Source organism: Stegastes partitus, unplaced genomic scaffold, assembly GCF_000690725.1.
Source record: "Stegastes partitus isolate 25-593 unplaced genomic scaffold, Stegastes_partitus-1.0.2 Scaffold849, whole genome shotgun sequence".
Lineage (NCBI taxonomy): Eukaryota > Metazoa > Chordata > Actinopteri > Pomacentridae > Stegastes > Stegastes partitus.
In genome coordinates, this window is record NW_007578580.1 from 117545 (window position 1) to 145199 (window position 27655).

At 40.4% G+C, this 27655-nt stretch overlaps 1 long non-coding RNA gene across 1 annotated transcript; it reads left to right on the top strand.

The window, feature by feature from the left end:
- Window positions 1-7087: 7087 nt before the first annotated feature.
- LOC103365517 (uncharacterized) lies at window positions 7088-7788 on the top strand. Its single transcript, XR_520614.1, has 3 exons — window positions 7088-7115; window positions 7297-7391; window positions 7700-7788. It is a non-coding gene; the product is annotated as an uncharacterized LOC103365517 (long non-coding RNA).
- Window positions 7789-27655: the final 19867 nt, after the last annotated feature.

A 27655-nucleotide genomic window follows, 5' to 3' on the forward strand; every position in this document is an offset into this window, starting at 1 on the left:
TCTATCTATCTATCTATCTATCTATCTATCTATCTATCTATCTATCTATCTATCTATCTATCTATCTATCTATCATTATTTTATCTTCTTTAGTACTCAATTTGTAAATGAAAATATGGTGGACTGTCAGTATGAACCAGCAGTGCGATGAAAACCCAGCACTGTTTACTTGCAGCATTGTAGGTGGGAGTGCAGTGCAGCATAAAGTTTGATGTGATATTTGTTAGTGATAGTGTGGAAGATGAGCTCGGCACAGCTAGTGCACTTGTATTGATTAAGCTCAGTTTGATTGCAGTATACACAAGTTTTAATTAATCATTGGGGTAATCAAAATGGCAGCAATATTCCAGGCTTACAGCAGACTTTTGGGACCAATCTGATATGCTATTGATTAACAACCTTTGCCTTTTTCCTCTAAAGAGCCACTCTTGCTGATGGAAACTGAGCGATTGACCTTTCAGTCCAGCAAATCTTTTTTTCTTTGTATCTGAAACACAGAGACACCTCCCCTATCTACACAGAGTACAGTACTTTCTTGACCTTGCTCTCCCCTGTCTAAGATGAACATAATCCACTGCATTCTCCATTTGCAGAATAATAAGTCATCAAAAAAGTTAGATCCAAGTCCTTTCAAAAGCACTTTTCTGGTGTAGGAGCAATGTGATGAGCATGGAGCAGACAGTATGAACAAATGCTGCCTCAGTCTGCTAATTGGGAGGCATAGACTAAAGTCATGAATGACTCTCCAGAAAAGGGCTGGTGACAAAAACTGACTGCCTGAACTGCCTTGAAGCTCCATAACTGAAGTTCAGCTTACTAAGTCTGCCTCAGATAAAGGTGTAAATTACAAAAATGGGATGATAATTGCTCATGGGTCCACAAGTGGACTTCCTGATTTTGGAGAAATCCATCAAATTTGTGTTATACAAGGACAGTTGTGTTTCATGGTGAAATGACTGTCTGGGTGGTACAGGGAACATTTCAGAGCATTTGAGCTTAGTGCATGTCCAATGAGAAAAACTATTTTGATTGCGCATGGGGAGCTGGCTGATGACTATCCTCTGGCAGACTACTTCGCAGCGGGCACCATGACATCAATTTGAAGTTGAAGATTGGTTAAGATTTTGACTACCATGATAAGTAGCCTACAGAAGCTTTGACCTCCTTATGGTTGTAAAAAGGTCCTATCAAAGGATCAATCTCACATCTAATTACTGCATCATTTATTGTTAACCAATATATTTGACATCAAAACAACGTTTCTGCACAAAACTTGACATCAAAATCTTGTTGATTTGATGTCTGGAAACAAGGCATTGAATTGATGTCACATTGATGTCCCAATAAAACTGCTCAAGTTGAATTTGCAATGGATGTGATTTTTTGTTGTTCTTGCTTTAGGGATGATAACAGACAACAGACTTGGCAACTAGGATGAAGCTATTAAACTCTCAATCAAAAATTCATGCAGAAAATACATCAATCAACATCAGTCAATCCGCTTCAACTGAGTTGTTTGCGATTTTCTTCTGGATGTCATCATAAGCCAAAATCCCACCTCACAGTGTGCTCTGAGACACTCACTGGGCACTCAGGTGTTTGGGGGCATGCCCAGATTTGCACCCTAAAAAAAATCTTAATAAATGTGTGCCTCCAGAGTTGTCATTATGTGTCACCTCTTTCCAACCTTCCACATTTTCCTGTTTGAGATCTAGTGACCACAAAGTCTGCAACATGTGATCCATTAATATTTAACCTCGCAAAACCTCCTGTACCAAAAAATGTTAAGAAAAGCATGTAACCCTGAGTGACATCTCTATGTAATGTTTTCCAGCACCGCAGCTATCCTGCTCCTGCCCCTTGGCCTCAACCACACCAGTGCTCCATCAGCACATCGTTGCGAGATTGCTTGTAAGGTGAGGCGACTGTGAAGATGGCATATTCCCGGACATGGTAGAAGCAAAATGTTGAAGTGGTTGCTTTGGCTGAAGATTCCACTGATAGTGAGGATGCTTTGCATGGAATTCTGGAGGGTGGTACAAGTGAGAATGAGGATGGAGCATCTTTGCCTTTAGATGATGATAATGATGACTTCACAGATTTTGTACAGTTATCTGACACAGAATCTGACAATGACATTATGTTTGATGAACCCTCTGCTGAAGAAACTGGTCCTGATCTGGGTGAGGTACTGGCTGACTGGGCCACCAGAAATGGCTGCAAGCGGTCTGCATTGAATGAGATGTTAGAAATGCTGAGGCACCAAGGACATCGTCTCCCCAAGGATGCACAAACGCTGCTGCACACATCAAAAAAAGTGACAACAGTTGCAAAATGTGGTGGACACAATGCTTATTTCGGTACTGGTTCTGGACTCATCAGACCAAAGCACAGATTTCCACTGGTCTAATGTCCATTCCTTGTGTTCTTTAGCCCAAACAAGTCTCTTCTGCTTGTTGCCTGTCCTTAGCAGTGGTTTCCTAGCAGCTATTCTACCATGAAGGCCTGATTCACACAGTCTCCTCTTAACAGTTGTTCTAGAGATGTGTCTGCTGCTAGAACTCTGTGTGGCATTGACATGGTCTCTAATCTGAGCTGCTGTTAACCTGCAATTTCTGAGGCTGGTGACTCGGATGAACTTATCCTCCGCAGCAGAGGTGACTCTTGGTCTTCCTTTCCTGGGGCGGTCCTTATGTGAGCCAGTTTCTTTGTAGCGCTTGATGGTTTTTGAGACTGCACTTAGGGACACTTTCAAAGTTTTCCCAATTTTTCGGACTGACTGACCTTCATTTCTTAAAGTAATGATGGCCACTCGTTTTTCTTTACTTAGCTGCTTTTTTCTTGCCATAATACAAATTCTAGCAGTCTATTCAGTAGGACTATCAGCTGTGTATCCACCTGACTTCTGCACAACACAACTGTTGGTCCCAACACCATTTATAAGGCAAGAAATCCCACTTATTAAACCTGACAGGGCACACCTGTGAAGTGAAAACCATTTCAGGTGACTACTTCTTGAAACTCATCAAGAGAATGCAGAGTGTGTGCAAAGCAGTAATCACAGCAAAACGTGGCTACTTTGAAGAAACTAGAATATAAGGCGTATATTCAGTTGTTTTACACTTTTTTGTTAATTACATATTTCCACATGTGTTAATTCATAGTTTTGATGCCTTCAGTGTGAATCTACAATGTCAATAGTCATGAAAAGAATGGAAACTCATTGAATGAGACGGTGTGTCCAAACTTTTGGTCTGTACTGTATGAGGATGTGTGATGTTTTTAGCAGACACACTCACCCATAGTGATGTACAAAGTGCAATGTTGGACAAAGTGACATGAAAAGACAAACAGGGTAAGTGGCTGATGCTAGAACAAGAATATGTTAGTAACTTGCAAAAGTAGTAAGCAACATAACTAGCAACTATCTACATAGTGAACAAGAAGACTCAAAGGCACAGTAGCAAATAAGAGCCAGACAGGGTAGGTTAGGGACAGACTGAAAAGAACTCTGTAAACCCTGTCCTGCCTAGGGTTGACTAGGAAGGATAGGGTTTACAGACTGACGAGGGAAATGTATGTATGTGCGTTCCAGGCTGTAATTCCTTGCTTACTGTACAGGTTTCCATTATGTGGGCCCGAGCAGTTTGGAAGGAGAGAGGTCAGGAAGAGGAGGGAGTCATCCCCAAGTCCTGGATAAAGGACAAAGCTGTTTACTGGCCACCTGGCACAGATGCGTCCAAATCCATGCAGAAAATGGATACACCAACCAAAAACTGGAGGAAATTTGTGCTCTCCAAAAGTCAAATTCACTTCAAGTATGTTCATATCAATTGGAATAATATATGCCTACTTAATATTGCACCTTTCATGAATATTCATGTTGATGCATCATTTTCATTGATTCCAGTGGACAAAGAAGAGTGTGACAGCTATGAACTCACTACAGCAGCTGAGGATGATGAGGAGCAGCTAGCTCATTCCAGGCCCAAGAGGGTAGTGAAGAAGAGGACCCTTGAAGATTTTGTTGAAGGTATAAATATGAAATGAAACAGTTGTTAAGCAGGGCCAACGTTGTTGACGTTTGACATTGTGACTTTCAAGCAGGATACCAGTCTAACTGCATGTTGTGTGACTGATTGCAATTCAACTGATTCATCAGTGAATAATTCACAGAGCATAATGTCCTGCAGTGAGGCAGATTCATTTTCAGAACATAGTAAGCATATATATTACAGAAATGTCAATTGTCTGAGTAGAGATTGGGCTTTTTTTTAAAAATGTAGCATCATCATTTGCAATCCAACAGGCCCTCTCCTTCCAACAGCGCCGAAGAAATTAAACAGATCCTTGTCCAGCCTCCTGGAGAGTCAGGAAGCTGGACAGCAGCAACCCTGGAAACACCAATAAGGTCCAGATCCATGCCACTATTGCCAAAGAGATTCAGGTCCAGCAATGAGGGATTTCGCCAGCAGGAAGCCATGGAAACACCAGTTTTGTGAACTGAAGACCTTCACCCATCAACACATCAGCATCGAGGTGAGTACATATTGAGTGGTTCTAATAAAGTGGAGTATCACTTTAACATTTCTTGTGATGTTCAAAAATCATCAAATAAAAAAATGCCACTGTTAAAAATTTTCATTCAAAGAATGAATATCCATCCATTCATCCATCCATTATCTATACACCGCTTAATCATCACTAGGGTCGCGCGGAGGCTGGAGCCTATCCCAGCTGACTTAGGGTGAAGGCAGGGGACACCCTGGACAGGTCGCCAATCTATCGCAGGGTCGCCAGTCTATCATGAATGAATAATCATGAAAAAATTATTTTTTCAATATCAAACAAAATGATCAAGATCATCATTTTTGCCATAATTGCACAGCCCTAGCCATCAGAGATCTTGCCAGGAAAGAACCACACCATTGCGTCGCAGCAGTTCCAGATCCACGTCAAGGCAACGCTACAGATCTGGGGCCAGATCACGCCATCAAGAGTCAGCAAGTTCCCATGAGAGCAGACATAATTTCCCAATAGAACTGAAGAGTAAGTGTGTACTAAACAGAAAATGCTGAATGGAGAAAAAAAATATTGTACAGAATATTAAGTGATATTGCTCTCTTTGGTCTGACATTGACAGTTCCAGACGAGAGTGCTTTTCTTGCTGGCGGACATCAGAGCAAAACTCTCTGAAGTTGGCCAGCGATCGGTGCCCCTGGACTCAGGGTTTCATCTGGAAGTCATTGCCTCCATGGATGACCTCAAAGGTCTTAACGAACAGCTGAAATCTGATGAGAAAAGAAAACTGACGGTAAGTTGGTGAACAAAAGCAAACCAATTAAAATTGGTTTGTGTGTATACACACGTGCAGTGTGTCGGAAAAGTAACAGGACTGGGTCACAAAAAATCTACAAATGTTAAACATTGTTGTTACAAATCCAAACAAAATTTGTCCTCTTCAAAATACGTATGTATAGTATGTGCATTTATGTATTTTATATTTACACTGAACAAAAATATAAACACCCCATTTCAAATATTGTTGCCATGTGGAGTTAACAACTGTAAATGAGCATTTGCTGACATTTTATTGTGCAAAAGTAATATTTCTCTTGATTTGTGTATAATTTTTAATCCAACTTGCTGTCAGTGAGCATTACTCAGTGAGTTGTTTTTTTACTCAGTGCATGGATGGGGCATGTCCAGTGGGTGATCAGACAAAATGAGCAACAGCTGAACAATCCTTGGACTGGGGACAATAAAAGGCCACCCCAAAATGTCAAATTTTGTCACAAGTCATAATGCTTGATGTCGGAAGTTATGCGGGAGCGTGCCATTGGCATGTTGGATGCAGGGAAGTCCACCAGAGCGGTAGCTGCACGGCTTAATGTCCATTATCGGACCATAGGCCATTTAAGAGTTCATTTCCAACAGACTGGCACTACTGCAAATCGACCTCATCCTCGTCGGCCACGTGTGACCACTCCAGCACAAGATCGCCACATCCGGCTCGTCCATCTGCGGGATCGGCTAAGACCAGCGACAACACAGCTGATGAGACTATTGGTCTGCACAACAGACGCATCACACCTCAGACTGTCCGTAACCACCTATGAGAAGCCAACTTGCATGCTCGGCGCCCTCACCGCGGTCTGGATCTCACTGCTGTCTGTCGTAGGAACCGACTCGCATGGGCGAATGCACATGTCCGATGGCCCTTGGCACGCTGGAGAAGAGTGAAGTTCACAGATGAATCCAGGTTCCAGTTGTATCGTGCAGATGGAAGACAGCGTGTCTGGCGACGCATGGGTGAACGGTTTGCAGATGCAAATGTTATGCCCAGGGTTGCCCATGGAGGTGGTGGCATTATGGTGTGGTCAGGCATCACATACAGGCATAGAACACCATTGCACTTCATTGAAGGGAACTTTAATGCACAAAGACACCGGGACGAGATTCTCACCCCAATTGTTGTGCCGTTTGTGCGCCAGCATGACATCACCTTTCAACATGACAATGCCCAACCTCATGTTGCCCGCATCTGCATGGAATTCCTTCAAACAGAGGACATTGAAGTTCTGGACTGGCCTGCATATTCGCCAGACATGTCCCTAGTAGAGCATCTTTGGGATGTTCTGGATAGCAGTGTCCGGGACTGTGTTCCAGTTCCAGGCAATGTGGGTCAGCTCCGTGTGCCACTCCAGGAGGAATGGAGTAACATTCCACAGGCCACCAAAGACAATCCGATCAACTCCATGCGAAAAAGATGTGTTGCTCTGAGAGACGCAGCTGGCGGACACACAAGATACTGAAAAATCTAATACCTCAACCTGACCCCTATCATGTTCAAAGGACTGTCAATCCGCTACAAATGGCCATACCATGATGTTATCAATGCCGATATGAAGATCAGTAATTACTGAAAATACATTTTGAGTGTCTCTATATATTGCGTAACCCAAATGGTCATAAAACTCTTATATTTGACATGGGGCATTTATATTTTTGTTCAGTGTATATATAATGTATGCAAAATTATTTCTTCAGACAGCTCAAATGGTGAAGATTGGTGGAGCCAGCATTCGGGAGAATGTGAGCAACGTCATAAAAAGGTTAGTCTCATTAGTTAGTCTAATTAGTGTTCTTTATTAGTTTTTGACACTCCCCTCACAGCAACAGAAACCTGTTGTATGAATAAATATAACGTCTGCCATGAAATTTCCTCAATTTGTATATATTTTTTCACTGTACTTTGGCCTGACCTTGATTTAATTGTGTGTTTGTGTTTGACAGAGTCCTTTCAAATAAACTTATGTGGGGACTTAAAATGGATGGCGGTGGTGGAAAAGGGACCTTTCGCAGAATGGCCCTTTGCATGGTCATGATAGGTAAATAGAACTTCTGTTTGTGCACTATTACCTAGGTTTTGACTGACTTGCCTATTGCCTATATAATATGTAAGAAGTTTTGATACATTTTTAATCCTCGATCAAACAAGACGGGGTGAACCCCCAATATATATATACACATACACACACACACACACACACACACATATATATATATATGTGTGTGTGTACAATTAGTTGCACCCTCTCTCTCTTGCACGATCTCACAAGTCCTTTCTTAGGTGTGGAGTTCCTCCACACAAAAATTGACCTTATACTCAACACTTGCACAATGTGCTTTTTGTCAGATTCCATCCAGCGGTCACAGCCTGGAGCCAGTGAAGCTGCCATTGTGTCCCGGATGGCGGCCTATTTGCGCTCAGCACCAGATAGAAAAGGTGGTAGGGGCCGCAAGACTGCTGCAGCTGACAGTGACATTTAACGGGCAATCTAACTGTAAAGTACTGCATTTTGTTCACTTGCTGTTTGTGTTAGACCTTTAGTTACCTGTTAGCATATTTCTTTCTGAATAAAAATGTTTTGTTGTACTTGTATGTTTGATCATTGAGAGAGAATGCCATGGGGGAAACTATTGGAGCAACAGCAATTAGAACACAACAACTCAGCGTAGATGATGCCAAAATGATTACAATTACAGTAGACATTACACTTTATAGAATTGCTATTTTAAAGATAATGTGCATGAAACACTGCAGAAATGCGAAGATCTCATACACTGTCTTGTATTGCAAACATAACTGGCTTCATTTAGGTCATTTCCGTCTCGCAGGACTTCATCAGCTTTTAATCCTGATGAAGATCCGGTGAGACCGAACATTCATCTACGTAAATAAAGCCAATTCTGTTTGCAATACAAGATGGTGCAGCCTCTTTCCATCTGTGCATTTTTTTTTATTTTTTATTTTTTGCAAAAGTTTGACATAGAAACAATGTCAAAATAACATCAATATCATTATTTGAGTGAAATTTCAGAGAAGCTTAATATTGAAGTAATGTCAAAATAACGTCAATAAAATCATTATCTGACATACATCAAATTGATGTCAAAGGACTGATGTCATGTTGATTTACGTTTTTGACCAAATTATGATGACAACTTGAAATCAGTGTTTTATGTCATATTGATGTTGAATTGACATCAGATGCCCACTGGGTTTGTTGGCCCTCACAGAACGGTGACATTAAAAAGACATATTAACTTATAAGGTGGGATAGCCTTTGGATAAAAAATTGAGTGGTTCCTTAAATCTCTTAATGGCTTTATTGAAATTCACATCTCTTCTTATTTCTCCTTCCATTCTAAGGCTTGAGAAAAATGACTGCTCCTGTGAAGCTCAGGATCATTCTTGATGAAAATGATTCCCAAAAATTGATCCTTCCAGATGGAATTCCAGAATCTGTCTCTGAACTTGCACAACAAATAAAGAGACCGAGTGGAATAGAGGAGGACTTCAGGCTTCAATTCATGGATGCTGAGTTTGGGAACAGATTCAGCAATTTAATCTCAACATCAGATATCCAGGACAAAAGTACCATCAAGGTCATCTTCAAATCAGTTACACCACATCTGCCTGTTGTGTCTCCTCCACCTCCATCAGCTGCCACCTCTTCCTTTCTGGATGACTCCTCATCCCTTTCCTCTGCCGCTTCCTGTGATACAGATATATTGTCTTCACCTGAGTCCACCTGTTCACGATGGCCACTTGTCTTCCAAGTGCCCTGGTTTCTCTATGATATACAGATACAGCTGGACAGGGCCAACGCTGCTTTCAAAGAAAGTGGAACTTTGCTGAACCCGGATGTTAGACTTTAATCTGCTGTTCTTGATGGTTTAACTGAAGCTATTGCCCAGTACAAAGTGTACTTCACTGACTGTGAATTTGAAGATGGTGCAACAGCTTTAGTGTCAGCACATCCATGTTTGAAAGAGCCTGCTTCAGTCAGTGGATATGGCTGCTGGAAGACAAGCTTAAAGTATAAACTTGCCAACCACAGAACAAAGCTTAGATGGCTTGGATGCCCAGAGGTCACAATGAATTCTCTGAAACACAAACCCGATGGGAAAAGCAGTCCAGCGTATGGTATAAAGAAGCCAAAATGAGCCAAAATGAATTACTGCCCTCCTTATCCATGTGGTGAAACACCAGAAACACAGGAGATAAGAGTGGCCCTCCTCTCAGAGATAAAGAAGAGAAACAACGAGGACAGGATTGCTGCATGATGGACAAGTCTTTTTCCCATTGAAGACAAGAAGTAGTTCAAGAGGTTCCCATGATAGCTGATTTCAGAATGAGGTGGCCAGGTCTTTTTCAGCATGCATCAGGTTAAAAAAAAACATTTACAAACTGAAAAAAACTGTGGTATTTGTAAGCATAGAAATAGTATACAAAGGCAAGGATAACCAAAAGAAAACAATGAAATGTATTTGCATGCCTTCACCAGACGAAGCTGATCCTATTTGTAACATTAACTTGACCACACTGAGTTTTTATTGGTTTCTACCTTTGTTTTGTTTCTCAGGTGAATGCAGAATTTTTAAAAATTACAACCATCCCTTTGGTGAGCTGGATGCCAACTCTGAAAAACTGATCACAGCATATGGCAGGAAAGGAGGAGTTCTAGGAAACAGGATCAAGACCATCATGGCACCCTTAACAAAGGTATGACAAGATAGACCAAAAAAACCCAAAACAGCTCAACCTTATTTATTTATTCTGCAACTGTTGGTTCAAATCATGTCTTTAATTTTGTCACATATTCTCCTTGATCTCCATACCGAGACTGACAGCATTAATGTCAGACAAGAATGTGTCCTGAAAGGTCTTTGCGTCTACTTGAATGAAGATCTGGAGAAGCTGGTGAGAGAATATCAGGTATGGTAGTGGACCTTTATTTTAATTAAAGTAAGGAGTAAAGCCCTGGCTTGGTAAAATAGTTTAATATAAGATGGTCACAGTTGTTCTGATGATGTGGGACTATTTTCTCTGTAACAAAAAAAGGCAAAGTCATTGATTCTGTTAACTGTTTTGTAACAGAGCCAGAATGAAAGCATCCAAGCTGCCATGACAGAGACCATGTTGGGGATATGTGTCATTCAACATGAGGGAGCAGAGCTCAGTGATGACCCTAAGCACACTGGGACTGTGGTGGAGGGAGTTGAAGTCCTGGATGAGGTCAGAAATGTACCTTTTGCAGTGGCAATGTGTTTTAGTCTTGCATATGCGCTGGACTTTAGCTATCCTCCTGAGCTGAAATACACATTTGAAGCATGTTAACAGTGTTAGTTTCTCCAAACTAAATTGCATCTTATAAGAATTCCAATAATTTATTTTTTGTGGTTTTTGAGTTGGCCAAGCTTGTTTCAGTGGATAATTTTTTGATAGTCTTTATTTATTGCAGTATGTAAGAATTGACTTTTGAGAGACAGCTTGGTATTGTTCTTGTTTAAAAAAAATAAAAGGATGTACCATTTTGTCCTGTCCCTGCTCTCAGGCCCACTACAGCTCAGCTCAGCACTCCATGAGTTTGTGGAGTCCAAAGGCAACTTTGGATTGTTGGGTTCTCTGTTTAAATTTGTAAGGTCTATTTCTCAATATGCTAAGAGCTGTGAGATAGCATATGTGTACAATTGTGCTATAAAAATAAAATTGAATTAAATTGAATTTGAATTAAACATGGAAAAAATCAAAGAGATGGTGATGACCTTCTCCAACAAGTAGCGGGAGGTGGCTAAAACAACTGTCAGCAAAATCCATTGAAGACGGTAGAGATAGTGGATGGATACAAATACCTGGGCACAAATTTTGATAACACATTGAAATTGGCCTCCAACACTTATGAGATCCTCAGAAAATGTCAGCAGCAGCAGTTTCTACTGAGGAAGCTCAACACTTTTGATGTGTCTGTTATTATAACTAATAGAATGACAGTCAAACTACCAGATAAAAGAAGTTGCAATAAACAGCACATATTATTTGTAGCATTATTCTTCACGTATTTCTGTTCCTGTCCATGACTACAGCCAGTATGCTAAATTTCTTAGTGTTGTCAGAGCTGTTAGGTCGAGTTGTCTAAGTGGGTTTTACTTACCACGTAATGTTTCCAAGAAGCTATGGTTACACTTTTTGTAAACCACCGTCTCCTACATAGCAAAACATTTATTTGTTGTAGTTTATGTAATGTGACATGCATGAATCTGCTTTAACCCCTTGGAAATAAGTCTATTAGTTTACTACAAAATGTAGGAAACTGTGTAAGTCTCAAATATCAATACCACCTTCACACAACTCTCAGTGAATGTCTTGATGGCTAACACAACCAACAACTGCTTTCTGATAAATTACAAACAGGATGTATGAAACTTGAGGAACACTTGAATTACAAATGATCTCAGATAACATTCATTCTTTCAGTAAAGGGTTTTTCAGATTATTAGCATATAGTTAAGACTTGGGAAAGGTTATGCTCATAGTTATAAACATAAACATTACCAGAACAAAAAGTCTGGCCTTAAATGATTATCCAAACTGACTGCTAAACTTTTTACCAGCAGCATTATGCTACTACTGCTGTACACATAGTTTTAATGAGTAATTATTTATGACAGTTGTAGTGTATGTAACTTCAGTTTTACTGCAAATAAATAAATAAATAAATCTCAACAATGAAGATCCAGATTCAATTAAACTGTTATTCTCTTAAACGGAAATTGCTGTTGTAACAGAAGTCACAGAGAAGCCCTGAGAGAAAACATCTGCACACCATTTACTGGTGCCTTTGAAAATAATATTTTCTCAGTCAAACACTTCTTTGAGTGTACAGTATGCTTTGCTTTGCTTTCCAGCATTGGTCACTTGACTTTTTGAAGTTTAATTATTCATCCATGCAAAGCTAAATAGCACACGAGTTCAAATGTTGTTTCATTCATTTTTCAAAAACTATTCAGAATTACATCAACATGCTAAGTCACATCTCTTTTACCTCTATTATTACTGGAAATTGGATTTTTATTAAATGGCAGCTATAAAGTATTGCTATAAATATTTGAAGTGGGTCAGACAGAATATTTTATGAGCATTGAGAACAGACAGATGTATGATGACACGGGACATGCTGCTAATTTGTCTGTGCTGTTGGAGGAGATATCACAATTTCCAAGTACTGTGTGGATGTGTGAAATATTTGTCTGTGTGGAACCACATGGCGGCTAAACAAATACAGACATCATGGGCAGACTGATGTGCCACATATTTGCCATCCAATATTCACATGAACTGAATGAGGAAAATCTCTGTGCTGGAACACATTTCCTGTTACATTTTAACATCAGCATTTTACATCTCAGCACTGTGAGACATTGGGGGAGGCAGTGGGTGGGGATCAAGACTCAATGTTGATGACAGAGGAGAAAAAACATATTTCCATGCTCATACTGACTACCACATTCTGATTGCAAACAATCAGGAATCATTCATTTTCATCATGAATTTACATGTGTTGAATGAATGAAAATCATACCATATTAAAATGAAAAAATAAGAGTAATTTACTTCAACCCAGTGTGTTTTCCATAAATGTGGTTACTGTGACTCTGTGGATCACTCTAACTTTGCTTCATGAGCCTCCTACAGCTTTCTAAATGGAAACTTTTGCTTATGTTGAAATATGTTCGAAACCAGTAAAATTACTGCCTAAATAAGTCAACACATTGTCCTTGTCCTTATTCATCTCTTCTTCAGTTGTGAGTTAGATAGATTTGAGAAACTTAAGTTTATGTTTAGTTCCATTAGGGAAATAAAGTTAGAATGTCAGGGTCCCCTCCCAGGTCCCTGCATCTGGCCCACCTGACCTCCCTGCTTCTTCCCTCTATCTCACTCTCCCCTGTTCTGTCACTCGCTCTCCTGTGCCGTTCCCTGCAGCGGCTGATACTAATCACTCGTGCCATCGGCGCTCCAGCCATAAAAGCCGTTCCAAACTCCACTCCCTGCCAGATTGTAGCATAAGCTTCAGCTCCAAGTAGTTGAGTGACCAGACCTCAGCACCTTGTTTGCTCTCGTGTCTTACCTTGACTAACCTGATTTTCTTGTCCCTGCAGTCCCGCTGGTCACACTGCCCCGGTTCTGCCTCCGTTCTGCAAATCCTGGCCCTGGCTCAGTTTCGGTCCACCGTCTCCCACCCTGGTTCGACTTTGGTCCCGTCCACCCTGGTCCTGGCTCCGGTCCTGCCTCAGTTTCCCCCACCCGGCTCCCTCCCCGCCCCTGCACTGCCGGTCCCCGTGAGTCTGTCCGTCCCCCGTCCTGCCCGTAGTGAGTTTTGGTTTCGTTTCGTCCCAGGCCCCTTTGTCAGTTATCCCTGGTTTTCAGTCCTTGGTTTTGTCAATGAATCGGTTAATACCTTGACCTGTCTCTGCCTTGTCTGTGTGCTCTCCGCCTGGGTTCACCCCCGCACCCCTTGACATAGAGTTGTTTTGTTTCCAGTAAACTATGTAGTTTTAGTTCAGTTAGGAACACTTTTTGGTTTTTCTTTTCTGAAAACTGACAGCGGATATAAACTTACCGCTGTTGCTGTGCATTTCAAGTGACCTTCTCCTCCTTTATCTGTATATTTACTTTTTCAAAACAAAAATGACCAAGCTAGTAACATACATGCTAATGAGAAGTTTTGATTAAGATATGGATCATGCAGTAAGGCAGCCCTTCTTGATTATTTTGGCGAATTTTTTTGTGCTCACCTCCCTGCATGTACAAAGTCTGCCAAAACTGGGTCACTGTTTCTGTATCCTGGGTTTAGCACCACCCAAGACAGTTGAGATTGATTTTTTTTAAAAACACACACAAAAAAGTCATTTTTTCCCCCCTCATATTTCATAATAATAAAAAGGTGCAGTCAGACCATTCTCCAGTGCTGACATAGTGCTATGGAGATATGTCTGGCTATGTGGGACTAGCTAATCTATAATGCCAGTGGAAAACCAAACAGGTTCAAATCATAGGCTGTACATGGAGGTAAAAGGTTTCATCACTTTTTCCCATTTTAAAAGAAAGATGCTAAAATATTTTGAAATTGGACACTGTCACCTTTGATGTCAATAGGGTGCTAAGCAAGGGCAAACAATTTTACTGTTTACCCAATTGTCGCCACAGTCTGTGCAGTAGTGAAGGGGAATAGAGATGTGGTCTCAAGAACTTGGCTCCTGTCTGAACCTACTGTAAGATCACACCTCTTCAACTTTACTTAGCCTAGCCATTGTGACTGTCTTGGACTGTTACCTACGCTCACTGTATGCTATTCACAGTGTCTCTTTTAAATAAACTAACAAATAAAATATATGAATAGGGAATGAAGTAAATATGTTTTGGTGGTTAGAAACAGGCAGATAAATCACATGGTTATAGAAAGGAACAGTCCTTAAATATTAATATGTACAATTGTTAACTATCCATCCATCCATTATCTATACACCGCTTAATCCTCATTAGGGTCGCGGGGGGCTGGAGCCTATTCCAGCTGACTTAGGGCAGAGGCATGGGACACCCTGGACAGGTCGCCAGTCTTTCGCAGGGCTGCACTTAGAAACAGACAACCAAGCACACTCACATTCACACCTACAGACAATTTAGAACCATCAATTAGCCTCAACATGTTTTTGGACCTTGTGGTAGGAAGCCGGAGAACCTGGAGAGAACCCACGCTGCACGGGGAGAACATGCAAACTCCACGCAGAAAGATTCTGGGTGTCCCCACCAGGACACGAGGCAATGGTGCTAACTACCACGCCACCTTGGAGCCCCAATTCCTAACTAGTAGTCTGAAAATGCCTCTGTGACTACTTTAGTCACAACAGCTGTCAGTCATTGTCTTTTCTTAAAGCAACAAATAACATAAGATATATTCACTGTGAAAGAAACAAGGGTTTTTTTTAGTTTGGATTTTTAGTGTGCTAACATAAAAGGAGCAGTGTTAATAACCTATATTGTCTAATGATAAAAATATCAATACCTGGCTTCCATAGGAATGCTCATCCAGTGTATAACTGTAACTTACTGTGCAAATTCCTGTTTAGCAGAAGACTGAAACTTGACTCAGAAGATGTGGTGTCTTCTCAGATTTTAGACTACCCTCAGAACAAATGTTGATTTTTAACTTCATTTCTGTTTAGGTTTAGGCACAGTCCTCTGTTTTTTGCATGTTTGCTTTGACATTTTTGAATTGTGAGATGCAATGAGCATTACAGCATTGAGCAGTCATTTACATAACATTATTTTAGTTGTTAATAAAATGTCATGTTAATCCTTTAACAGAACATGATCTTCACTCACTAACATTATACGTATATGTTTATGTGTTTTCCTATCCAGTAAAGTTGCTGAGAGATAATTATTGCTGTCTTCAGATGTATCTATTAAGTAAAAGGGGCTTTCGGACATATAGTTCTGCGTTAATAAAATCCACATGCTGCTTATATTTCTGTATTACCTCCCTTTGCTTTTATCTCAGCTTCTCTGGCAGCCGGCTTCAACCAAGGCCCCTCACTTCTTCATAGCTCATATTTTTCCCTGACTTCCCACCATGCTCTTTCAGATGGCAGAGGAAGCTGTCAGCTTCAAAAACATCCAGTCCGACCTGAAAACTCTAAAGCATTCCTTTCATTCGGCAGCATCCCTGCCCTCCCCTGCTCCAGCCTCCCTATCCTACCCATCACCATCACTAACACTACCACGCCCCCTCCCATTCCTGGCTCTCTCTGTGTCTAAAAGCATCACTCTTCTATTCTGTTTGAGTTTGATTAGAATCACAAGCTGCCTGTGAAGTTCAAAGGTAAGGCAAACAAACTTCATATCAATTTTTTGGAAACAAAACCTCTCTGGAAAAAATTGTGAATGCAGACCTTGGGTGCACCCCCTGCTTCTTTCTCAAGCTCAATGTACAAAATAGGGAGAAATGCAGGCTATAATAGAAATAATAAATACATAATGAGGACAAGATGTTTGAAGTACCCTCTTCAGATCTTACTGCTTAATACATTCGCGGGTGTAGGTGTCTGCTGATGGTGTTGCTTCCCCCCTCTCTTTGCTGTACCTCATTTCTCCCCCAGAGCTGTCAGATTTACTTCCAATTAACGTATATCTGTTCCAGTCCACCAACTCAACACAAGCACTGCTACCGCTGCTCCCAGCTATACTTCTCAAACTTTCTGCTGTTGCTATGGTGTCTGTCTGTGTAGGGCTGATTGCCTGAATGTTGCTCAGCTCTCTGCTGCCAAATAAAGTCTTTTTCATTTCCAAAATGGGAAAGGTAAACAGTGCAGATCTAAATATTCAGAGCAGCTTTTATCTCATTAGTTTGTGAGCTTACTTCGTGTTGTGATTCTGCTCCTTCATAGGTGCATGGATGCATACCTAAATTTATATACCATTTTAAGTAACTAGCCATACAAATACAGTAAAACACATTAAACCAGAAGATGAAAGAAAAAAATTAAACAAATGAAAGAATGAAGGGTCATATTTTAATCTGAATCATTTTTCTTAATCCTAAGCAAATAATGTTAGTTCCTAACTTTAACCAAGCTTCAAACATGTAAAAGTGTCGAAAAAAGCATGATATTTTCCTCAACCTAACCACACTTTGTTGTGCCCAAACCCAATCAGGAATGGAAAAATTAAACTTCATTCTAAAACTGATGTTTCCTCATTCATTACAGAACGCAATCCTGATCTCCTGGTTGAAAGTTTAGGCTGCTCATTCGTGCCCCCATCCATCTCTCCCAACTCTTTAAGTAGACTTTGACGCGCTTTAAAACTGGCCTCCTTTCCCACTCTGTCACAGGTCACAAATTATGTCAGTGTATGGTATCGTGGTGGCATTGTTTTTATGTATTTTTCGACAGTCTCTTTTGTTATTGAGTTCAAAATAGTTTCTCGCTGTTCCCACAGACTTGCTTTAGATTACAGTTTTGTGCGGCCAATCCTTCAATGTGCTACATCCCAAATTTGTTCAATAGGATTCAAAATCCAGAACTTTCCCGTTCTGAATCAATATCATTATAACTAATAACCAGGAAAATTCCAGGCTTTTGTCTTTAATAGTTCCTGAGATACTGACATCCAATCCTAGCCTCAAATGCCAAGCTACAATTTCACAAATATCTACAAAAGACTTCAGGTGGAATGACCATAATACTATAATGGCAGAGTCACAGCACTGCGTTGGGTCTGTATAGTAACATGACAAAAATAACACAGGCAAGCAAGACAGATGGCATACACGCTGCCGCAGCCACACACAAAGAAGCAGAATCAAGTGAAAAGAGATTTGAAATTATACATTGTGAATCTGGCCAACAGCCTTCTGTCTTAAAAAGAGGAGAACTGCATGTTAACTTCAGTTTGAAGCCTTTGAAACTCAAACATATCTCACTCTGTTGCTCTCCCTCTCGGTGCTCTGGGGACTCTTGCCAACTGTCATAGTTAGGAATTTTAATTAGAACTTCAGAGAAATATCAGTCTGTGTCCAGTGATGATGCCAACATGTTGGATATACTTATACAATCTAAAAGTCTGAATATATAGAATGAAAGTCTGAATATATGGAATGAATCTATGGGTTTCCATAGAGATGGCAGCGTGCATGGACACAGCGACCCCTTCAGAAGACAGTGAGACTGAACGTTTTGAATGTCTTGTCTATCCCAGACATTCATTCCACAAAACTTACAGCTGAGAGACTTTGCTGAACATCAGGGCAATGAACGTTGCTAAAATTGCGGCAGTCGGTTGTGATTTGGACATACTACACCAACAAGGATTCAGATCAGAGACTACGCCGGCAGTTCCCCCAGAGAGAAGGAAGCACAAGCAGTAAGAACATAAACAAAGGAGGAGGAAGACAGCTCAGATCCATGCTAGTGTCACCAAGTGGGGGGGAGGGGCTGACTGGGACAGGGTGCAACACCGCCGTTTCCTGTTGAGGAGCAGAAACACCAGACAACAAGTACCAGGAGAGGATTTACTGTATAAAAATAGTCCTTTGTTACAAAAGTCTCAAAAATAGATAAAAGATACTCCGGGAGATTGGTGTAAAAATAAAGTTCAACAGTCTGTCCACAGCCTTCCCAAGCGAATCCTCCTCCAGTTGGCTCCAGTGCAATGGAGGGCCAATCCCTTTAAAAAGAGGCACAGCAGATATCCATCAGGTGATCAATGCCCTATTAGTGTCCAGTTGTTGAAGACAATTTGTGAACAAACAATAACTTTGGGTGGTGTAAACTAAACAAAACAAACACAGCAAAGTAAGAGTCCAACACAAGGATTGAAATAAACAAATAAATCACTCAATCAAAAAATTAAATCCACTGCAATTTAGGGAAAATAAACCCAGTCCAAAAATTACTCTAATTGTTCATATAATAACTGATGGCAGAGATACCCAAGTTGTAGCTTCCTTAATTGATTGGATGAAAAATTACAATAAAACAATTTGGCTGTAGCAGGTTAACCGGTAACATCCTGTCCAGTATATGCTATAGCGTAAGTAGAGGGGTACTTAACTGAAGGAAGGGTGGAACGCGTCCCCACCCTTCCACTTTTGCCCGAAGGTTCCCCCTCTTGCATCGTGCGTCTCCGTTGCCTCTCTGGCATGTGGTGACCTGTTCCATTGGGCAGCAGCAGCTCTATGCTAACAGGATTACCTTAGCAACGAGCGCACATTTTCTCCACTGCCGGTGGAATAAAAACACAAAAAAATACCACAATACGATGTACTCTTTTACACTTATTCCATACTACACATATTATACTTTAACAGTAGCACATTTGTCAGTACTTCAATCCATTTATTTTAGTTTAATACAAAAACACAACCCTAGTTGTAAACCCCAAGAAGAACTACATATTTCATGGTGTGTCCAATCACGTATTGTACCGCGACTGGAAGTTGTAGTTCTTTCTTTAAAATAGCCGTTTCTCCAAAATGGAGGGTGAAATATAAAACTTTAAGTCCATTTAGGGGTTTAAATTAATAAAGAACATGTTTGCACTGACTTTACAAAAGAAATTTGTGAAATGTGGAAGGACTGCTTCATTTACATTTTTACCACATTTTGTGATGCCCCCTGCTGTTTAAAACATCAAGCCACAGCCTCCATGACAGTAGAAGTCAAGAGCTTTGTATAGCAGTTGGTCCCATGATTCTAGCCACTTTCATTGTTGAATTAGAAGCTTTAAAAGATGCACCAAAGTCAAAGTTCAAAGGTCAATATCTCTGCGCAAGAGCAACTTCGGGGGGCAAGGTGTTGTCATGCTTTTACGAACCTTTGTCAGAAATCGCCACATTCCTCTCTGAGACTAACTCCCTGTATGCAGAACTGTTTGACAACGAAATGTGGCTGCACAAGAGCATCAGCTGGTGGAGCTGCCATGTGATCAGACGCTAAAAAGGAGATGTGGGGAGGTAAGCCTTTCACACTTCTGGTGCAGCGATGTGATGGCTGAGTATCCATCCCTCTCCACTCCTGCAGTTTAAACAGTCTTACCATTCAGCACAACCTGTTGGTGTAACAGTGGCTTGTCTACCGGGGTCCAGCTCAGGTCACAGCAGAGAAACAGGTTGGACACTGAGCATGATCTGAGAGCAGCTCTGTCTACTGTTACCCCAGACTCTGAAACTAATCAAGAGTACAGCACGTGCCCAACTGTCTCATTAACTTCAACAAATGACCTAATTAGGCCAAAACTTTATTTTCGAGTAGTTTTGATATTTATTTTTTTCTTCACTTTTGTACATGCAGTTGTCATGGTCCTCCTTAGTTTCTTATTAATTTGCTCAAAATGGAGTGAAAATATGTAGTTTTGTGCCCTCATGGTCCAGTTACTGTGCATGGTTATATGCTCTGAAATGCATGTTGCACAGGAAAATATATTGAATACTGAATTCTAAAAAAAATTGACCATCGGAAAATGTGGGTTCCAGGGGGAGACCAGTTGAGAACCCCTGCATTACAGCACCAGTCCAATGTTTAATCCCAATATGTTTCATAATTTAAGTTCCTCAAACTGGCCACTGTGTGGGGTCCTTGGGACTTTTCCAGTGACACTGTTGAAAATTTGTTCATAACTTAAGGCAACTTAACCAGCACCACAAAAATCTACAGTGACACCATCTGGTTTACGCTTAGTTTGACCATCATTTGTTTTTCAATTTTTTAAAATGTTTTTTAATGCTGTAAAGCACTTTGCGTTGCTCTATTGTAGTGCTGCATAAATAAAGTTTGATTTGATTTGGTTCAATAGGATATGAGTCAAAATACATGTTTGATCAAGAGTCAGTCAGAGAGTGCTGCATCAGATGGTCTGGCATTTACAATGACAAACCAACACAAAACTGCTATAGTCTGAGATGACCTGGAATACAGAATGAAGAAAAAAATGCCAACAAGTGCTCAGCATATGAAGGGCCTTCTTCAAGATTTTTGGAGAAACTCCAGGTGATGACATGTGATAGAGCTGGTGAACAAAGCTCTATGGCAGCAATTGGATGAAGATGTAAATCATTATTTTTGCTTTATCAAGTCTTTTACTGCTTACTACATTCATCTAAATGTGTCATTTTATAGATTTTCATTTCATATGAATTAAAGTTTAGAGGGAAAATTTAGAGTCTCAGTCTTTGATGAGGGTGTTGGAAGCTTGGAGGGATTCTCTTGGACAGGAAGTGTGGCATCTTGTTGCATTGTCGGAGAACGTAACAAAATCCAATCTAGGAGGATTGGTAAGTTGAGTGACTGGCTGGTTCTGTGCAGCATGAAGAGGAGACTGGGGCTTGACTGACTGTACAGAGGTTGAGGGAGCTGAGCTTGGAGGTCTGCAACTGTAGATGGGTGGCAGGTAACATTTACTCAGAGTAGAGTTGGCTGAGGCCATACTACTACATAAACAGGTAGAACCATCTGGCAGAGGATGAAGACTTGAGTTGGGGTACATATGCTGCAAGCAGTTCATTGGATGAGGAGACCCAGATGTGTAAGCCCACAACAAGAACACACATACACACAGCTAAACAAAGGGAGGGAGAGGACAGCAAAAACCACAGGGGAAGGGAATAAACAAAAGAAATTAAAGGCACAGCCAAGATCATGTCAGTGCTATAACCTCCTTGTGACCTGCCAAGCTTGTGAAGATTGACTCGAGGAAAGTCTGTGTTGAGCTGGGGTTCCACCATGGAAGACTGTGGGATGGACCCAGGACCATTCTTTGGGACCATAGCACTGTCATGCCCTCCACCTCCAGCTCAGCATAGTGGCAGCCTTCCCTTTTCCCTCCTTCTCCCTTCTTTCTCTTTTCCCTCATGTGGATGTGAGTGACATGTCTGTCTGCAGATTCAGACCACTGAATAATTACCTCAGTGAGCACACCTGCAGTGGGGGGGTGGTCCACCTGCAACTCATCAAACCTTCACCACAAAAGCCAGGCTCAGACCACTACACGATGCTGAACTGTTGAACAACCTCTGTAAGTCAACTCAGGCCATTGTTCTGTTGTTGTTCACTTTTGTTCGGTGGCCGACGGGGGCAAATGACGTGCATATACACAAACAAGCTGCATATACATGAATGAGTTTAATAAACAGAAATGCGCTGCAAAAAGAAAACACTGCATATCCAGTCACACAACGAAAGTGCCACAGGCCTCTAGGGGCAGGTCTTTAGCTTTTCAGTCACAGTGATTATATGGGTGCTGAAGTGATGTTTTGCTACCATCTCCCTGCATTCTCTGTTATTTATTTTTATCCATGGAGACAAGAGAACACATACCTTTTCATACAGCTTTTCTCTCAACTAACATTACTTGTCTCACTCACCGTTGTCTGCTTCTCAGGTAAAAAGCTCACTGCTGCCCCTAGAGGCCTGTGGCACTTCGGTTGTGTGACTGCATATGCTTGAAAGACAGGAAGATTGTCAAGAAAATGGTTTTGTAATTACTTCTGGTTCCTGTGACTCTATAAGGACAAAGGACTTTTGGCAGTCACAGCTAAGGTAATATATCATTTGTTTAAAATACAAGAGCTTCATTTCATAATTCTCCTAATATTCCTTTCATCACTTATTTTCTATGTCTTACAGTAAAGGGGGAGTGATTTGAATTAATCAATTAAAATTCTAAAATGATAAATTCGATTTTTCTTGCTTATCATAATTAAAAATCCCCCTTGTCGATACTGTCCCGCACTCACATTGTGTTCGTCATTTAGCAGTGTTTGGAATTGTTATTGAACCCAAATTAATCTTGTGAGACTCCAGTGGATGGCTCAGGCTTTGTATGAAGTACTCTGAAAGCATTTAATCCTGTTTAATGTAAGTCTCCATCTCCTCTGTGTGGGCGAACAAAAGGAAGTTAAACAGAAGCATGAAATGGAAGGAATAGAAATACATCCATAGCATATGAATATTACCTGTGATGTTTCATTCATCTCACACTGAAACAAAACCTCAAACATTCAAATGCAACAGCGCAGTCAAAAACTTCAATCTAGAGTGGAGTTTGACACCTATAGCCCCCTGGGTAACATATTAAAACAAAACCATAATAATGATTACATTATAACATTTTTTTTCCCCAATCAACATCTCATAATACCTATAACCCTCTGATTGAACAATAGCATACATAATTAGAAATTGTCAAATCAGTGAGTAATATAAGGAATTTATGGCAGGACCGCTCCAGAGGACGGCCTGAAAGCAGGGAGAACTGGCAGGACAGCTCCACAGGAGAGCCAATCCCCAAACCCCTCCTGGTTGATTCATAACAGTGAAAGTCAGATTTAGTCATCTCCAGCATTAGTTACTGTTAATTTCCAAAGTGTAAGTGGTTATCATAGTTGTAAGTTGTTTAGCAGACAGATTACTGATTACCCTACACTCTTCAATAAGTGCGTTAAAAATGACCCATGTAGGAATGGGTATTGATTTGTACAATATTATTGCTGTTTTTCAGTGAACTATATAAAAAAAAGTTTAGCAGTTGTGATTTGTGGTGACAGATGGTTGGTGTGATTTCTATATCCAGCATGATTTACAATCTGGACAACTCTTTTTTGTAATGTGTAGATCTTTCGTAAGTTTGATTTGTATGTATTTCCCTAGACTTCGACACAGTAATACAAGTATGGTAGGATCATGGTGCATTAGAGGGTGTGTAGTGTTTTCTGTGATACTAAATACTTTGTTCTACTGATTGTCCCAATACTTCTTGATATTTTTGTGCATAAATATTTTATGTATGGTTTCCAACACAGCTTATGGTCAACCAAAACATCTAAAAACATATTTATATAAACCCTATCAATAGATTCATCAGTTTTAAGTTCCATTTTCTCATTAATTTTTCCTCTTTCCAAAAATCATGAACTTTGTTTTACTTGCGTTTAATAATAATTTATTATTATCAAACCAACATTTAAGTTTACTCAGTTCGTTTTGGACCATTGACAATAATTGCTGAGAATTTTCTCCAGTACATAAAATATTTATGTCATCCTCAAATACAGCAAATGTAAGTACATCACAAACTTTGTGTAAATCATTGACATATAATATAAATATTTTAAGGCCCAACACTGACCCCTGTGGAACACCACAAGTAATGTCCAGACATCCTGACCTGTGGTCTCCCACCTAAACACACTGAATCCTGTTGGTAATGTAGCTTTTCAGCCAGTCTAGAGCAACTCCCCTTACACCATATTTTTCCATCTTTTTTTCAGCATATTGGGGTTGATAGTGCCAAATGCCTTTTTTAAGTCAATGAAAATTCCCATTATATAAGTTTTGTTGTCCAAATTGGTATATATGTCCTCTATTGCCATGGTGATAGCGGCGCACATAGGACACCATACGACACCAACACAGAGTCCGATCAGAGACTATGCCGGCAGTTACCCGAAAGAGAAGTAAGCGCAAATGGTACAAACGTAAACAAAGGAGGAGGACGAGAGCCGAGATCCATGCTAAAGTCTAAAGGCTAACCCCTCCAGACCAGCAGGACAGTCGCTCCTGCTCTCCAATGTCCGCCCCCTCGACAATGGATGAGCTACATTTGCTGAGAGAAACCCACAGACAGTGGAAAGACTGCTGTGTGTTTGCTTTAACAGAAACATGGCTCCATGACAACATCCCAGATGGCCATACAGCTGGAGGAGATTATTATTCCAGGCGGACAGACAGGCAGCTAGCTCTGGGCAGCTTCTGCGGCTTCACCATCGTCACACCATTGTGTGTGTCTTTGTGTCCCTGAAGACCTACCAGAACCTAGAGAGGTTTGCCATGTTCGATGAATGGCAGTGCACATGAATGCAGCGGCCCCTTCAGGAGGCTGTGACAGCGAACGTTTAGCGTCTTGTCCCAGATGTGCATTCTGCAAAACTGGCTGGTTGAATAATCCTGAAGAAACGCTCTCTCATCTTGCCTGTACTACTGTGCATATGCAGCAAAATGAAAATAATCTTGATTTGATTTGATTATTAGTTCCATCAATGCCAGGGAGCTGAATCTAGCTGATCTGAAGCCATACTGACTTTTCATCAAAATATGTTTTTTTTCAAAGAATTTACCCAGTGTTTTGTTGAACAGTTTTTCCAGAATTTTAAGAAATTGTGATAGTACGGAAACTGGTCCATAGTTTGTAAAATGTTTGTCACCAGATTTGTGAGTTGCTTTTGCAGCTTTCTTTTTTTTTTTGTTTGAAATGTTCCTGTCCTGAATGACAAATTAAATATGTAAGTGAGAGGATTGACAATGCCTTCTATTGTGTTTTTTTACCAAATACATATGTATACCATCTGCATCTTTTGAGAAATTGTTCTTACAGGATTTTATGATATTTATAACATCATTTTGAGTTACTGTACCTAAGAAGACAGAGTCCTGCACGCTATCTGTAATAATATCAGCATCCAGCTGATCAGTAGTTTTTATTTCACTTGCCAACTATGGCCCCACACCAACAAAAAACATTAAATCCCTCCACTATTTTATTTTTATCACATACTTCTCTATTGTTTATGATAAAGTGGTCTGGGTGGTTTTGTGTAGTATTTCTAATTTTAATCATTAAATTTAACACAGTCCATATCCCTTTCATATTATTTTTATTTTCATCTATGATATCTTACTATAATAATTCTTTCTACTAGTCCTTATAATGTTAATCAATTTGTTTTTATATGTTTTATATTTATGTTCACTATATTTTGTTCTGTGTTTAAGAAATTGCCTGTATAGTGTATTCTTTTTCTTGCATGCATTTTGAATCATTTTTGTCATCCATGGCCTTTCTGAATATTTATGATGATATCTATATTTTATTATAGGCCTGTGTTTATCATACAAGGTTTTATAAATCTCTAAAAATTAATTATAAGCTCTATCAATATCATTTTCTTTATAAATAATACTCCAATTGATTTTGGTCAACTCAGTTTTAAATGCATTTAGATCTTTTCCCCTTCTTTTTCTTTTAAACACTATCTGTGAGGTGTTAATAAATCCATGGTTTCAACTCCGTGTAGTATTCTGCTTCTAGGTCAAAACGAGAACCAATTTTCACATTGAATATAAACACTGTTAGCCTATAAATGCAGAGAAGTAGTGAACCCAGGACAGAACCTTGTGGCACTACGTATTGGAAGCCTGGCTGCAGTGACATGCGGTCAGGGGAGGCAGGTGAGGCAGAGCCTCCCCTGCCATCATGGAAAGAAAAAAATATATAATGATAAAATAATTTAAATATTTGTCCATGGATTTGTACTATAAAGTATTTATTTTTTCATTTAGCCTTGCCAATTTTTTTAAATTCAAAATCGCTGACTTTTTGCTATTTCCCATTCAAATGCTTGGAAGAGTAGCTGGTGAGGCAACAGCGAGTTGAGCTTCACCTTGGATTGCATAATCCCTCGCTAACTACCCTGGCCGCCTGCAGTGACAGCGTGCTGCTGTCTGTATGTCGCCAATAAAAGGGTTCAAACACATTTAATATATGAACTGAATTTCCATAGTTTCGCTGAATGTATATAATAATGTACAGTGTTTTTGTTACCAACTGTATGTGTGTAACGTGTTTCGTGTGCTGAGCCATCATAAAACAGCTGAGAAGAGGTTCGAGGTGAGGCACGCAGTTCTCTTGCCTCATGGCAGGGGGCGCTCATGATCCCAGACATCCTTCTTGTGACTCTGTGGCTGCAGAGTACGTAACAGCAAGCTAGGTACAACCTACAAATTAGCAAGTCAAGTGCAGCGAAGGAAGATAAGAAGACTTTTACAGAAAAGTCACAAATATTTTGTCCAGAAGGCATGGACTTCATTCATAAGTAAAGGAAAAACTGCAATAACATAAAAAAAAATAAAAAAAAAGAAAGAAACATGCGTTTTGTGGGCTACAGTTTTGTATGTGTAAAGAATGCAGATATGAAACATAACCCGTAAACCATAACCCAATCAAATGGCAAATAGGCTACTCTGTAGAGTGCATATATTTGTAAATGAGATTCTGATGAAGTCAGTGCCTCACCAGCCATGAACCTCACCTCACGTCACTGCCTGGCTGGTACAACGCTGACCTGTCCTTCTGTGGATATACGTCTTAATCTTCTAGGTACAGAAATGACACTGTATCATATCCATGTACAAGATGACAAGTTAAGACAACACGCATGTATTGTAGTTATGGTAAACTTGTTTTACAATCATTATTAGATTTATTACTCCTTCCTATACAAGGACCTATGCTCCTTTCTTGTCTTGATGTGTCACGGCCTCCACCTCCACTGTTGCATACTTGGCTGTTCTCCCTCCTTTTTCCTCTTCCCTTTATGTGGGCGTAAGTGGGTGTGTGTGTGTGTGTGTGGATGTGTGAGCATGACATCGATTGGATAATCAGCTGAATGTGGCAACCTGTACCAGGGAGCAGACATTCTCCATTGATCCTCAACCTGAAGACCCACGCTGCAGCCACGCTGCTCACCTCCTCAGCCAACATTCCCCTGACCACTCTCCTGTTCTTGACTACCAACAAAGTAGATAGTGTTGTAGTTTGCTCTTGTCATTGTTTGACTTGTTTGATAACTTTCTCAGTGGTGTGGGGCTGTTGCGCCTTAACTCATTGTGTTTGTTAATCAGTATAGTGCGTATTTATTGTGGTCTTGAGCCACACAGTTTCCGTGCAGCCCTCACTATGTTCTATTGCTAGCTG